A 12,459-nucleotide genomic window follows, 5' to 3' on the forward strand; every position below is an offset into this window, starting at 1 on the left:
TTTGTGCGACAGGGCCGCAGAAAACCATCGTCTTTTGATGACATTTACAGCCAAGTGAGCAGGCAAGTGGCAATTTTTTTTTCTTTAAAGGTGTGATACAAGTTCCCACTTTCAATTGTTTTTAAGCATGGACATCGTAAAACATCATCTCAGGTTTTTCCGATGGTGCTTCGGGCAGCATTCGTCAACGAGTCCCATGACAATTTTGCCAGCCATGATGCCAGCCTTTCATTAAAAAGAAAGTAAATGAGATTCTCTTTAGCTCGGCGAACATCGCTTAACAGGCTGCTAGCTTTTACGTTCGAGATGAACTACATAATGCAAGCACTTGCCTTTCTGGCCCTTAGCATGGTTTAAGATATATTGCTTCTAATGAAATACAACTGTCCCGAGCAGCACAAGCATAGCAGTTTGGCGGACCACCACGAGCCTGTCAGCGAAGTGGAGGAGAAGGAAACAAAATTAACGTACAAGCTGCATAAGGGAAGGTGCCTTCAGTATCCTGAGGCAAAGGTTTATGATAACCCGAGGCAGCAACGGGTGGTGTTCGAGGTCGCCGAGTGTTGCAAGCGATGGCCATTAACGTGACCGATACGTAATGGCGCAAACGTGTCATTGTATTGTGTAACCTTCCGAATAACATATTTTTGCCTAATTACGGCTAATCGCTTGTATGGCTTTATCGCCGGATTCATGAAAAGCTAACCAACTGTTCTTGTGAAGCCGCTGGCTGTAAGAACCTCCCAAATGCCGGCGTTCTTCTATAACTTGTCTAATAACATTAGCAATGTTTCCCCCGAATTATGCCCTTAGACTTTCTTCCTTTATGCCTTTGCCTCTCGCGACTTCACATCACCGCGTCTTGTGTATTTTTGCTTGCTTGTAACCATGTTTCTATACTCGAAGCTCCAACTAGCCGAAACGTGTGTGTTTAATGTTGCGTCTCAAGTGGGCTGACCCTTGCAAACAGGGTCGCCAAGTGGGCTTCCTTTGGCTTTTCTACGACGGTCAAGACTACTAGTACGCGTGTTAACTACCGGAGCAGCGTTTGCGTCAGCTTGCAAGAGTGGCATTTAAAGGGGCGGCGGCTTCGTCTTAGAAGTACTACTGGATGTCCGGATTGATAGGGCGTGGGCTTTCGTTTTTCGGGGTCGGGTTCTCTCATGCCCGGTCTAAAACTTTGGTGCGAGAGAAGCGCTTCTCAATTTTAAAGCGAAGCTTTCTTACACCCACTGATCGAGTCTGTAGCCCACCTCAAACCTCGGAGAACAACGGGTATCCTTCTACACGTCAGTCCTCTCTTTACAAATAACGAACAATGGGAAACAATAAATACACAACTGTTTGCATTATTTGAAGTGAAGCTTTTGAAGCGAAGATTTCTATGTCTCACAGATGGCGTCTGTAGTCCACCTCAACACCCACTGCAGGAAAGCCAACATCCGCCTGTAAAGCGTACTCTGCCTCAAATATACTATTTCACAGGTGAAGCCTGCTTTAGATGTGCGTTTCTAAAGCGAAGCTTTCTTTGTGCGAAATGAAACGGCCAAGTGGGAAAGTCGAAGCCGCAGCGATCAAAAGACCGAACTGCGTGCGAGCGAAAGTCAAAGCTCAACTTGCCAAAGATTAAACCGCCGGCAAGTCAAAATCGAAACTCAGACGACAACACAAAAATCGCTGACCGGAAAGCTTGGCGTTCAAGCACCGCCGTCGTTAGACGAAGAGGTGCATCATTTTTCTTTTCCATCGTGTTTTTTCTTTCGCAATTTTTAATACGTCGTCTTAATCTCCTCGGAAGTGATCCCAGAATGTCTCGAAACACTATCCGGGACCATGAAGATGCCTTGAAAAAAACATCCCGGGCCATCTCCACTAACGTGAAACCTGGGTACGGGCGAAGCATGCAGTGTATAAGCGTATTTTGGCGCCTTGGCGTTTTTGCCAACGGAAATGAAACCTTTGTGGGGTATAGGTATACAGCTTTGCTGTAAAAGTCTCTTGTCTGAAGCGCGAAGCTCTAGCCCGAGGCGTAAACGAGTGTCCCGGTGTTTTTTAGTACGCGTCACGTTCTAGCGCGAGGCGTAAATGAGTTTTCCGGTGTTGTAGTACCATGGCTACATGAGACTGCGATTACGACGACGAAAGGAGACGCCAACAGCCCCAGCCTCTAAAGGGGCTGTGCCCGTGAAGGGGCCTGGCCCCTAAAAGGAATCGCATGTCAAATAGCAGCAGGAGAGGGCGTAGTAACTTTCGATACCCAAAATGGTGGACGGAATCTTTAAGCAGAAACTCTCGCTGAAATGCACTTGGAATGTCTCGCGATATTACGGTTCTTGAAGCTGCATACTAAAGAACAGCCAACTTAAAAGCCATCCGCAAGAAAGGTTGATCATCGCTGGTTTTACTGGCGCAAGGCCAACTAAGGGCAAAAAGCGCTACAAAAAAAGTAATGTGAAATGTAACGTGAAAGACAAGAAAGGTAACGGGAGAGCGAAAATTGACAGACGTTGTATACAATTAGCTATCTAACAGGCTAACCAACAGGCTAACAACAAACAAGTTAACTAACCGAGTCAATGAAACACGGAAATTCAACCAACTTGAAGAACAGGCTACATTCAAAAGGGAAAGGCTCCCCGGCAACGGCTCATATTCATGCCGTGGACCAGCTTATCAAAATATATGCGGAACATAATAAAACCACTGTGGCCTTCTCTTCTGCGCACATCCCGTGCCCATTTCGTAATAATGTGTCATGAGTAATATATATTTCGTCCTATCAGGGACCCACTCTGTCTTGAGACGTTTAGCTCTGAAGTCCTCCTCGATGGCATCCTGGCAGCTCTTCTTGGGTTCTTCCTGGCAGCTCTTCTGTTCCCTTCCCCTTCCGTGTCCACCTTTCCTACCACTTTCATCACCGACCCTCCTCATCGCGTGGTCAAGGCGTCTCGGTGTTTTGTTTAGAACTGATCTTTCAATGTCTGTGACCTTCATAACCTCTCAGGTGCGGTAGTTTTGAACCTTTAGTCTGTCCTTGTCACTTCGCCGTACCAACTTCATCATTGCCATTTCGTCCTTTGGCTGTCGCACTCCTTCACGGGGCTCTTCGGTTGCACACAGCGCCGCTGACATCATCACCTATTTCCTGTACACACGCAATCTCAAGCTGATATAAATCTTCTTGTCGCTGAGCGAACAATGCCCAGAGCCTTCCATTCGCATTGGATTCGGCTGGGGAATTGCTTCCCCGCCATTCCTGTATCGTTGGACATTTTGCCCAAGTATTTCGGAAGTTAGTTGTCTGTTCGAGAGAAACCATCGAATTTGAGATTTTCGTTTTTCACAGGAATTGCATGCAACGTGTCAGTTTCGCTTCTACCGAAGTTCAAGCTTGTCTTTTCCTAAACTACACCCCACCCCCCCTCCACCCCTAACCTTCAAATTTTGCCTCTATGCTCATTTCCTGGTTGCATATAGGGCAACGCCGTCTGCGTACAGTTCGGAGCAACGAACGTCTCTGACCTGGTCTGGGGCGGCATCCATCATGGCGCTAAATAGAAGCGTGCTTGGCTCCGAGCATGTAGTGCCATTCTCCTCAAGACATGCCGCTCCACCAGGGTAACCGCGACCCTTCATTTTTTCAGTTTTTTTCTTCTTTTTTTTGCAATCATCGGAGTACAATCAGCGGAGCGAATTATTTTATCGAAATCTCTTGCACACCTCACGCTATTGACTAAGATAAGCTCTCTAGGTCGTTGAGAACTTCGACCGTGTACTCGGTACCCCATAATTTGTCGCACATTCTAGCGAGTGCATCCCGGAATCAATCCAAAACGGTGCACTTCTGTTCGCAGTCTTCTAACAATGTCCTCTAAGCATTCCGCTTAACGTCTCAGACACGAGCTTTATCCCACTTTTACGTTTATACACGGGCCTGAGCGCATACTGGTCATTTACACATTACCAAAAGTGCTAAGTTGACCGGACATTCACTGCAGTGAAGCAAGCATTGCAAAATTGAGGCCTGCAGATAGTTGCGTAAAGGTCATTGCTTTCAGTAATATGAAACATTTTTCGCGTGTCTCTGTCTTCTCGACTGGCGTGTAGACTTGTTTAATACACCTAAATTGATATAAAAAGGAAATAAATCACGTGCCAATGTTATAATGTTTGAAAAATCAGACATACCTCATGAAAGAAAAGTATCCCGCTCTAGTTCGTCTCCCGTAACACAGGAAGAATTTATCAGAAGCGAAGTGCGGGCAGAGAGCCATATGCCCAATTTGTGACATGTGTAATAGGTGACATCGTAAAATGGTCCAGTTCTCCTTCGTCTATGGCGGCACCCAACGTCGTTGTATTAAGTTTCCTGTTACGTCGCATCTCCATGACATTCCGCGTACTTGAACCTGCAGCTGAACACATAAAGAGCTTAGTTAATCAAAGTTAAACGCAACTTCCGTTGAGCTGGGAATAATTGACGTGATATGTGGCGGGGTGGAAAGGATGTTACTGCGCTCAGAAAGTGCTCTGTTTAAACGACACTGCGAAGACAAAGAAGAGTACGGGTGTTATGATTAACTGTTCTCCTGATCCGTGGCAGGGAGCAAGGGAAGCGGATTGCGGCGTGAAACCGCACCCATTCGGAAAATCAGCATGCTCACCACACGGCGTCAACGATGGGCGATCGCAACCGCATCAGCGAAGATTGGCACGCGCATGCAGCTCGAAAAAAAGGGGATAATGAATGGCAGCCTGCCATTGTCCCTGAAGAAGAAAGTGTATGACAGCTGCATCTTGCCGGTACTCACCTACGGGGCAGACTCACTAAGAGGGTTCAACTTAAATTGAGGACGGCTCAGCGAGCAGTGGAACGGAAGATGATAGGTGTAACATTAAGGGACGAGAAGAGAGTTGAGTGGGTCAGGGAACAAACGCGTGTTAAGGACATAGTAATAGAAATTAAGAAGAACAAATGGACCTGGGCAGGGCATGTAATTCGAAGACAAGATAACGGTTGGTCATTAAGGGTAACAGAGTGGATCCCTATAGATAAGGAAAACGTGGCAGGGGGCGGCAGAAAGTTAGTTGGGCAGATGAGATCAAGAAGTTTGCGGGGATAAATTGGTCACAGTTAGCACAGGACCGAAATAATTGCAGATTAATGGAAGAAGCCTTTGCCCTGCAGTGGGCATAGAGATGATGATGATGATGATTATGATGATGACGATGATGACGATGACGACGACGACATGTAAGCTTATTGAGCATACTGACCATGGGCCAGGCTCATAATGGATAAACTGATAAGTGCTGATGTACATGTTCCTATCTTCGTTTTTCAGTATTTTTTGTAACTTTACTTTTTTTAACCTGATAAGCGCTCATGTGCACCTTCAATGTTTACTTTCAGCAATTTTCTGTGATTTACTTTGTTAGATATGGTGTAGGCATTATGTGTATTGATTCATTTACGCGTGAAGGGAACCGGGACCCCTCCAGGCGATTTTTCGGCTTTAGCTTCGGTCTCCACTTCAACATGTACACTTTCAAAGAAATAAATAAAGGAAAACATGTGCGCCTTCTGTTTGGCGTTGTCCAAAGAAGGCCATAACCAAACGTCGGGCTATCGAGCATACACGGTCAATTACGTACCCATCGAGCGTACTACGTGCTCTCCCGGTGGACTCGCGCCAAGAGCTGGGCTACCGCGCGTGCTCCCAAGCACCTACGATCTGGGTTCGCCATAGCTTTGCTAAGGGCGGAAATCTTCCCGGTGATCAAACACGGAAGGACCGACGAGCTCGTGGCAGCGAGAGCCTCCGGTGTGCGTGCACTTTTGGCAGACTAAAGAGACTGCCACCTTGCACCACGAGAAACGGCACGTGGAGCGGACAGCGATCCATGGCCAGTCCCTTTTGAGATGGTTCGACTCAGTCGAAAATGGGTTACACGAAGGCTACGTCCAAACCTCAGAGAGAAAGAGAGAGAGAGAACATTTATTGCCCAGTCAGGCCTATACATAGGTCCCGAGTCCAGATCCTCTGAAAGGAGGAAGCTGAGATATCGCAATCTTCAGAGCAGGCTAGAACGTCCTCGGGAAAGCATTTTACCTTCACCACCTACTATGGACGTGCCCTGGGACCCAGGATCTGGAAACAAAACATGCGATGTTAGCACGCCTGGGTTTTCGGGAAGGCATTCCCTACTATCGGTGGACCTACCGAACGTGCATGCTAGACTACATTCTGGATGCTTAACCAGCTTTCTAGATATGCTATCTCCCTTCTTAAACACTAACCCTTGAAGCTATGAAACAAACGAAAGCACAACAACATGTCTCGACATGAAGGCGAAGAGCCTCTCGTGCGTCCAGAACTGGTGTTCCGGGGGGAGTTTCCCATGAGAAGAGGTTGAGGATATATAAGCGAGATTCGGGGATCGCTACAGGGTCAGTCGGAATGGGGAATAGTGGGATATGCACCGCAGAATAGGGCAGCTTGGGGCACCAGAGGGCTCATGTGTGCGGTGCAAAATGGCACGAGATGGTGGGTGTGAGCCAGGCGGGGCACGATGAGTGGCCGAATGTGGCCCTCGTTAAATCGCAGCATCCGATCACTGCATCATGCGCTGCAGCATGTTATGGCGCCCACCGCATGGATGCATTCGTGCGAGCTGACTCGACAACAAGAAGGGGTTGGTTGCCTGCGTGAACAGGAAATGTTTTATGACGCGTTTCGCTCGCTTCAAACGTTCCTTACGGGGAGGGAGGAGCGGGAGGAAGATCAATGGCGGGAGGACTAACCGCACCCGCCCTGCAACGTGATCCCGAAATTTCCAGGGACTATACCGAAACACCACACCAGAGTACGGCAACCCGTTCCTCCATTAATAGCTAAGGTACTGCGTCCTTGTATACCGTCATGATTCGAGAGTCTTCCTTGCTTGATAGGGTGAGCTGTTGGGTGCCCCATGTTTCCCGAGTACCCAGAAGTGTGCTAGCACATAGCAAAGGGCTGCCCACCTATACCCTCGCCTCAAACCAACTGGGCCCTCTTTACCGGTTGACCGTCGTGAAGCCGCGTGTGGCCGGAGTTCCTGACCTCCGTCGTCAACCTAACCTTTTGTCGAACTCTTCCTTAGTCGTAGACTGATCCACCTGATCGACCCGCCAGTCCAGCACTTTCTTTCCGCCTTGGTTTAACCAACACACCATTGCGCTTCCCTATCAGAATAATGTCATGCGTGTCAAACACCCAAATCTATTTCATCTGCCATCTCCACCGGAATAACGAACCTCTGAAAACATTGGTGTCCTAAGAAATTCATTGTAACAATATAGAAAGTTGGGCCAGTTGATAGGTGTTCGTCTTGGTACGGTACAGCGCAGTCTGACGAAGGACACACTAAGAAAAGGGCGGGACGGGGAAGATGAGATGGAAAAGAAAAACACTTTATTGTTGCCACGGGTGGGACCTTTTTCAGGTCGACTTTAATGTACTTCCGGCGACCACTGGATTCATACAGGTCTCGGCGACACCTTCGGCCACCCGGGCTAGCGAGACCTGGGTCAGAGGGTCTGTGCTAATCAGCGAGCGGCCTTCCACTGCTCCTCGTTCGTAGTTTGTAGTAAAATGGGGTGGTTTACTTACAAGAGTTTGACGGGGAGGAAACATTTTTAGCCACAAGAAACTAAGTGTCCGTTGAAAGCGTCGCTGTAATGAAGAATTTTTAAAGACGACAGTCTTTATTGGGATACTCAAACGCAAAAATTTTGGTATGTCTGTCGGTAAGTCAGTCGGTCGGTATAGTCGATCGGTCCTTCGATTCAGCGCCGGGCCAAAAATTAGAAATGTTCCGGAACGAGACGTTTATGTAGGTAAACGTTTCCAAACCACTAAATTTGCTAGCGCACTTTATAATTGTCAACATGGTTGAGCAGAAAGAAAACAGGCCTATTTGAGGCGAACTTGAATGCATACTTTATACATACTACACCAGCGTACTTTAATTAAAAATAGAAGTGGACGTAATTTTCTCGATATAGAACGCGTTGAAAATATGGCTGACGATTATCATACTCCCTAATGCGAAAGTTGTGCGCAGCACGAACGGCAAGTCTGCTCGGTCACGACTTGTAGCTGTTGCGTCTCAAGAAGTGATCGCGTGATAAGTCGACGCACGGCACCGCGTGCCACTCTTCCATTGTTGTAAATCGTTGTTGTCGTTGTTGTATGTGTTGTGGTAAATCGCGTTTGAACCTCCCTCTCAAATGCCACACGCTTCAGATGGGCCTCGCAACGTGGAGGAGGGAGAGCTGGTTTACTGAAGGAGAAAGGAGCAACAAGGAGTACGCCGAAGGACCCATGTACGTGCATCACGCAGCGCGTTCTGGATTTCGGTGGCGCCGCCTTGGCATGCCACCCTCCCCCTCACACTTTCGCCACACTTTCCCCTGACGTTTTCCATCTGTCTTCGGTGTTTCCTTCGTTCGAGCGGTTACAAGGCCGACAAAGCCGCCAAACGGAGTAACGGACGCTTAAGTGCTGCGCACTAATGCAATATTTTAATCGCGAAATACAAAAAGGGCTCGCACCGGTGGCTCGACCTCGTGGCTTGGGCACCAAGCCCAAAAGTAATGAAAGGCCCCAACAGAAGGAGCGCTGGCAGTGCGGCCACGGGGAAATTGAACTGAAATCCGCACACCTCTATTGCGTTTATTGTGGGCTGACCGAGATGGGGGAGGAACAGCGTGACGACTGGGCACGGGAGAGGGGAGAGTCAGTTACGTGGAAGCGGGCACAGAAGTCTATCGTCTTTCAACGACATTTGCAGCGAAGCGAACAGATACGCATCCAATTTTCTCTTGTGTATCTCTAATACAAGACCGCACTCTTGTCCACATTTTCGAGTGCGCTAAATGTACCAAACTGCTCTAAATTCATCCACATGTGCCCAAGATTCGACTCACAATTAAGCCAGCTGTACGTCGACCCTGGTTCTAATTTGTATTTGTGCCAGTGTGCGTGTACAAAGACGGAGGAATTCGCTCCAACCGAGCTTGTTCCACGAGGAACTACGGCTGTTGTTATTTTGAGCATTGGCGGATCCAGAGAGAGGGGGGGGTCCTGATGTGCTGACACCCCCCCCCTTAATTTTTGAATTTATGCCCTCAAAAGGTCGTAGAAAAAGTCTAGTTAAAGGTTTTTTTCTATTTCGGTTATTTTTGGTTTTCCGAAATATCTGTGAATAAAAAGGGATGCTGTCCTCCTCCTTTTCATCATTATCATCATCATCATCATCATCACTTATAGAAGGTGACCCACCCCCTCAAAAAAAAAAAAAAAGCCTGCATCCGCCCCTGAATACGAGCGCCTCACAGTGTGTTACTTAAACGGACACATACGCGGTTCTAGGTGTGCACTCATACGCCCCATTTGAACTGAACAGTGGGCAGGAGCACGAATGTTTCTCCACTCTCCAATCGCTTCGCCGATCTCCCCGAAAACAAGGAGAGACGTTTCTTGCCGAGCAGCTGCACCCGCCGGGCTCTCAACACCCGGCTTGCGCAGCTGCAGAACTCCGCCTTATTCGCACGCTTAACTCTTATTTCTCTGGGGCTCCGTGGGCCAAAGACGTCAAATCCCACCAACTGACCACTGCAGAAGCAGGCACTTTCCCAGTTCGCGGTTTGTTCTCTACGAAACCACTCCCCGTGTTCTTCTTCATAACCCTTCGCAACAACCTGCTCCATTTCCCCGTCGCGCTGCAATAAAACGGGCCGCCGGGAGCGGCTTTTTGCGGAGAGAGACAGAACTTCTTTATTCGGCAGAGCCTCTTGGGAGTGGAGCCTTCTTAGCCATGTGCCGTCCTTGACGCTACCGCTCTCTCGACCAGCAAGAGCTGATATCAAAAGGAGGGAGCTGGAAACCCAACCGTCGCGGCCCGTCTTTCGGCACGTAGAGTCAGGAAAATGGGCTCAAGCGTGTAAATGCGCCGGCAATCTTTATCCCGCAGGTAGCTGGGGGAAAGCCTCATCAGCCACGGCGGTCATTCTTTTCATCCGGGCAAGTCACAGGATCCGGACCCCAGTCTTCCTCCCCCAGAGGCGCGCATGCAGTGCGAATCCGCTGTCATGCCTCGGATCTCGTCTCGCCTTCCGCCGCTCGCCTGGGAATGTCTGCCCCGACTGCCCCAGCAGCCGCGGCCGAGCAATCACGCGCGCGTCAAGAATGACGCCGCCGTTGCGTCGTCGTCGTCAGCGCGCGTCGACGACACCCGACGACGCCGAGCGGCCGCCGCCGGACGTCCTGCGAACTCGAACGGGACGACGCATCCGCCGCGACGCCTCGGGTTGCGTGCAAGGGTGACCAAGTGCCCACGCACCGTTTTTCCCGGTCATCGCGTGACACCGCCTCCTCCCCGCCGGCACTGCACGCGCGTCTACTAAGCGAAGCCGACGACGAGCGATTGTTCACTGCTCCCTCTAAAAGAACCGGACAGGACTCGCAGTGTTTGCAGCGGAGCTGTAGCTGCAGGCATTGCTAGGTGGCCGCACATCAGCACTCCGGCTCCACGTGTACTTGAAGCGCGAAGCGTCCCATAGCAGGCGCTGTGACTCGGCAGGGATGAAGACCCGGGCCTTAACAGTGATGGCTTCTACTACGGCGGCTACACAGACTATCCACCTCTCATTTTTATTTATGTACTCTTCCTGATTCTATTCTATCGCCCCACCCCCACCCCCAGTGCCTCCCACCCCCCTCCGCTATCGTAAATTGAGCAGGATAGGAAGTGAATGATCGTATAAAAACCAAATTCCTGTTCGCGCATTTACGAGTTCAAAATAAAATCGCGCTTTTTTGTGTGGCGTGTAGCAGCTGACTGTGATCACTCATGAGCACTCTCCCAGTTTCCGTTGACTGGCAGCTGTCGGCCTAACTCGAGGAGTCAACGCGGTGCTGCTTGTTTGTCCTGTGGCCATAGGCGGCTCACGTACACGCACCTCGGCCTCTAAAATGAAACGGCGTGTTTAGGACCGTTCAGTTGTTGATTGTAGGGTTTAACGCGCCGATGCAACGTAGGCGATGAGGCGCGCCGTAGTGGAGGGCTCCGGATTAATTTTGGCCACCTGGGGATCTTTAACAAGGATCGTTCAGTGCTCGGTTTGCATGGTTCATGGGGCTTCCACAAAGGCCACGTTAACTTATCCCGTACGTGACGCAAAGGAAATGACTAGGTGTGCTGTAGATCGCCAACAAGGCAGACGGGGGCAGTTGCTTGTGTCAACGTCTGTTCCCCGTCACGCCCGTTACAAAAGTTACAGCGGGCTCTCCTCCGCCATAGCTTCACATCGGCGGGGCGTGAGTATACAGATGTGAATTGCGGAAATAAAACTCGCTCGTGTAAGCGCGCAAGGTGGGAATTCGCGTCACCCCGCGCGCTTTTGTTGAACAAACACTGCAGAACTCCGTAGCCAAGGACAGCGCCCGCAGCCGCACTCATTAGGCAGCGCGTTGTCCATAACCTCGCTAGCGTTACGCGTTCTTACGCAGTGTGCGGTGTTTTAACGGCAAGCACTCCTTCGCGCGCGCGCGATGCCACGGCGCATCGGGGCGTCCACAAACGAGCCACGTGGCAAAGCGCGCCGTCAGCGGATCCGGCAAGCAGCGGGAGCCAGCGCGGAGGAGACGCCAGGCCCGCGGGCACGGTCACACTGTTCGCGGTTGTTACCCGAGAGAAGTGCGAGCATTGTGCAAACACAAAACGCGCTGCACGCGACGCTGCCCGCTGCCCGTTCGCCCGAGGGCACACACACCAGTGAAGAGCCACGGGGAGCCGCGCTGCGTGGCCGTTGCTGGCTCGGGCTTTGGCTTTGGCTAGTTCCCCCCGGGGTGACAAAGAAGGCGGAAGAGTGGCCGCTCATTAGCGCCTGGCGCACTGATGGCCGCTATTGGCCGCGGCTGAGGAGGGATCCGTTAATTGCGGACAGCCGCGCGCTCGCGCCCCGCTCTCTCGTCTCCTTGTTCTAGCACAGCGGGGGAGGAGCGGGCTCGTTATCCTATGGAGCACGCTTCGACGCCGTGCCTACGCTTTCCAAGGGGGGAAAGAACAAAAACACGTTTTTTTTTTTTGGTCCCCTCTCTCAAATGTGGCCGGCTGAGGTGACGTGATAGGCGGCGGTGGCCGCGTGCAACCGACCACGTATGCGGCTGGGACAGGAAATTTATGCCGTCAAACGCCGGATGCGCTATGTTCGGAGAAAGGATTGGCAATCTGCGCTTTATAACGCCACCCGTGTATTGGCTGCGTTTGCAAGGTTTACACATATGAACAGACGTCGTATACCATTACAAGACCGCCTGCCAAACAGCACGTTCCCCTTTTCAAACAAAACTATGCCACTAAGTACTGTAATTTCGTGAGAGCTCAACAATGCGAGGTAATTTACGTAACTAC

General features: G+C 50.3%; 1 protein-coding gene and 1 long non-coding RNA gene across 5 annotated transcripts in view; one reads left to right on the forward strand and one right to left on the reverse strand.

Moving 5' to 3' along the window:
- The window catches only part of LOC144152181 (uncharacterized), a 32,163-nt gene extending 27,756 nt beyond the window's left edge, over positions 1 to 4,407 (reverse strand). Inside the window, exon 1 of the long non-coding RNA XR_013319091.1 lies at positions 4,189 to 4,407. This is a non-coding gene — a long non-coding RNA (uncharacterized LOC144152181). The remainder of the gene's footprint in view (positions 1 to 4,188) is intronic.
- Positions 1 to 12,459, forward strand: part of LOC144152612 (E3 ubiquitin-protein ligase SHPRH) — a 1,006,539-nt gene that overhangs the window by 808,798 nt on the left and 185,282 nt on the right. The window lies entirely within an intron of this gene.

Source organism: Haemaphysalis longicornis, unplaced genomic scaffold, assembly GCF_048455015.1.
Source record: "Haemaphysalis longicornis isolate Haplotype H1 unplaced genomic scaffold, Haemaphysalis longicornis Haplotype H1 scaffold_9, whole genome shotgun sequence".
NCBI lineage: Eukaryota > Metazoa > Arthropoda > Arachnida > Ixodida > Ixodidae > Haemaphysalis > Haemaphysalis longicornis.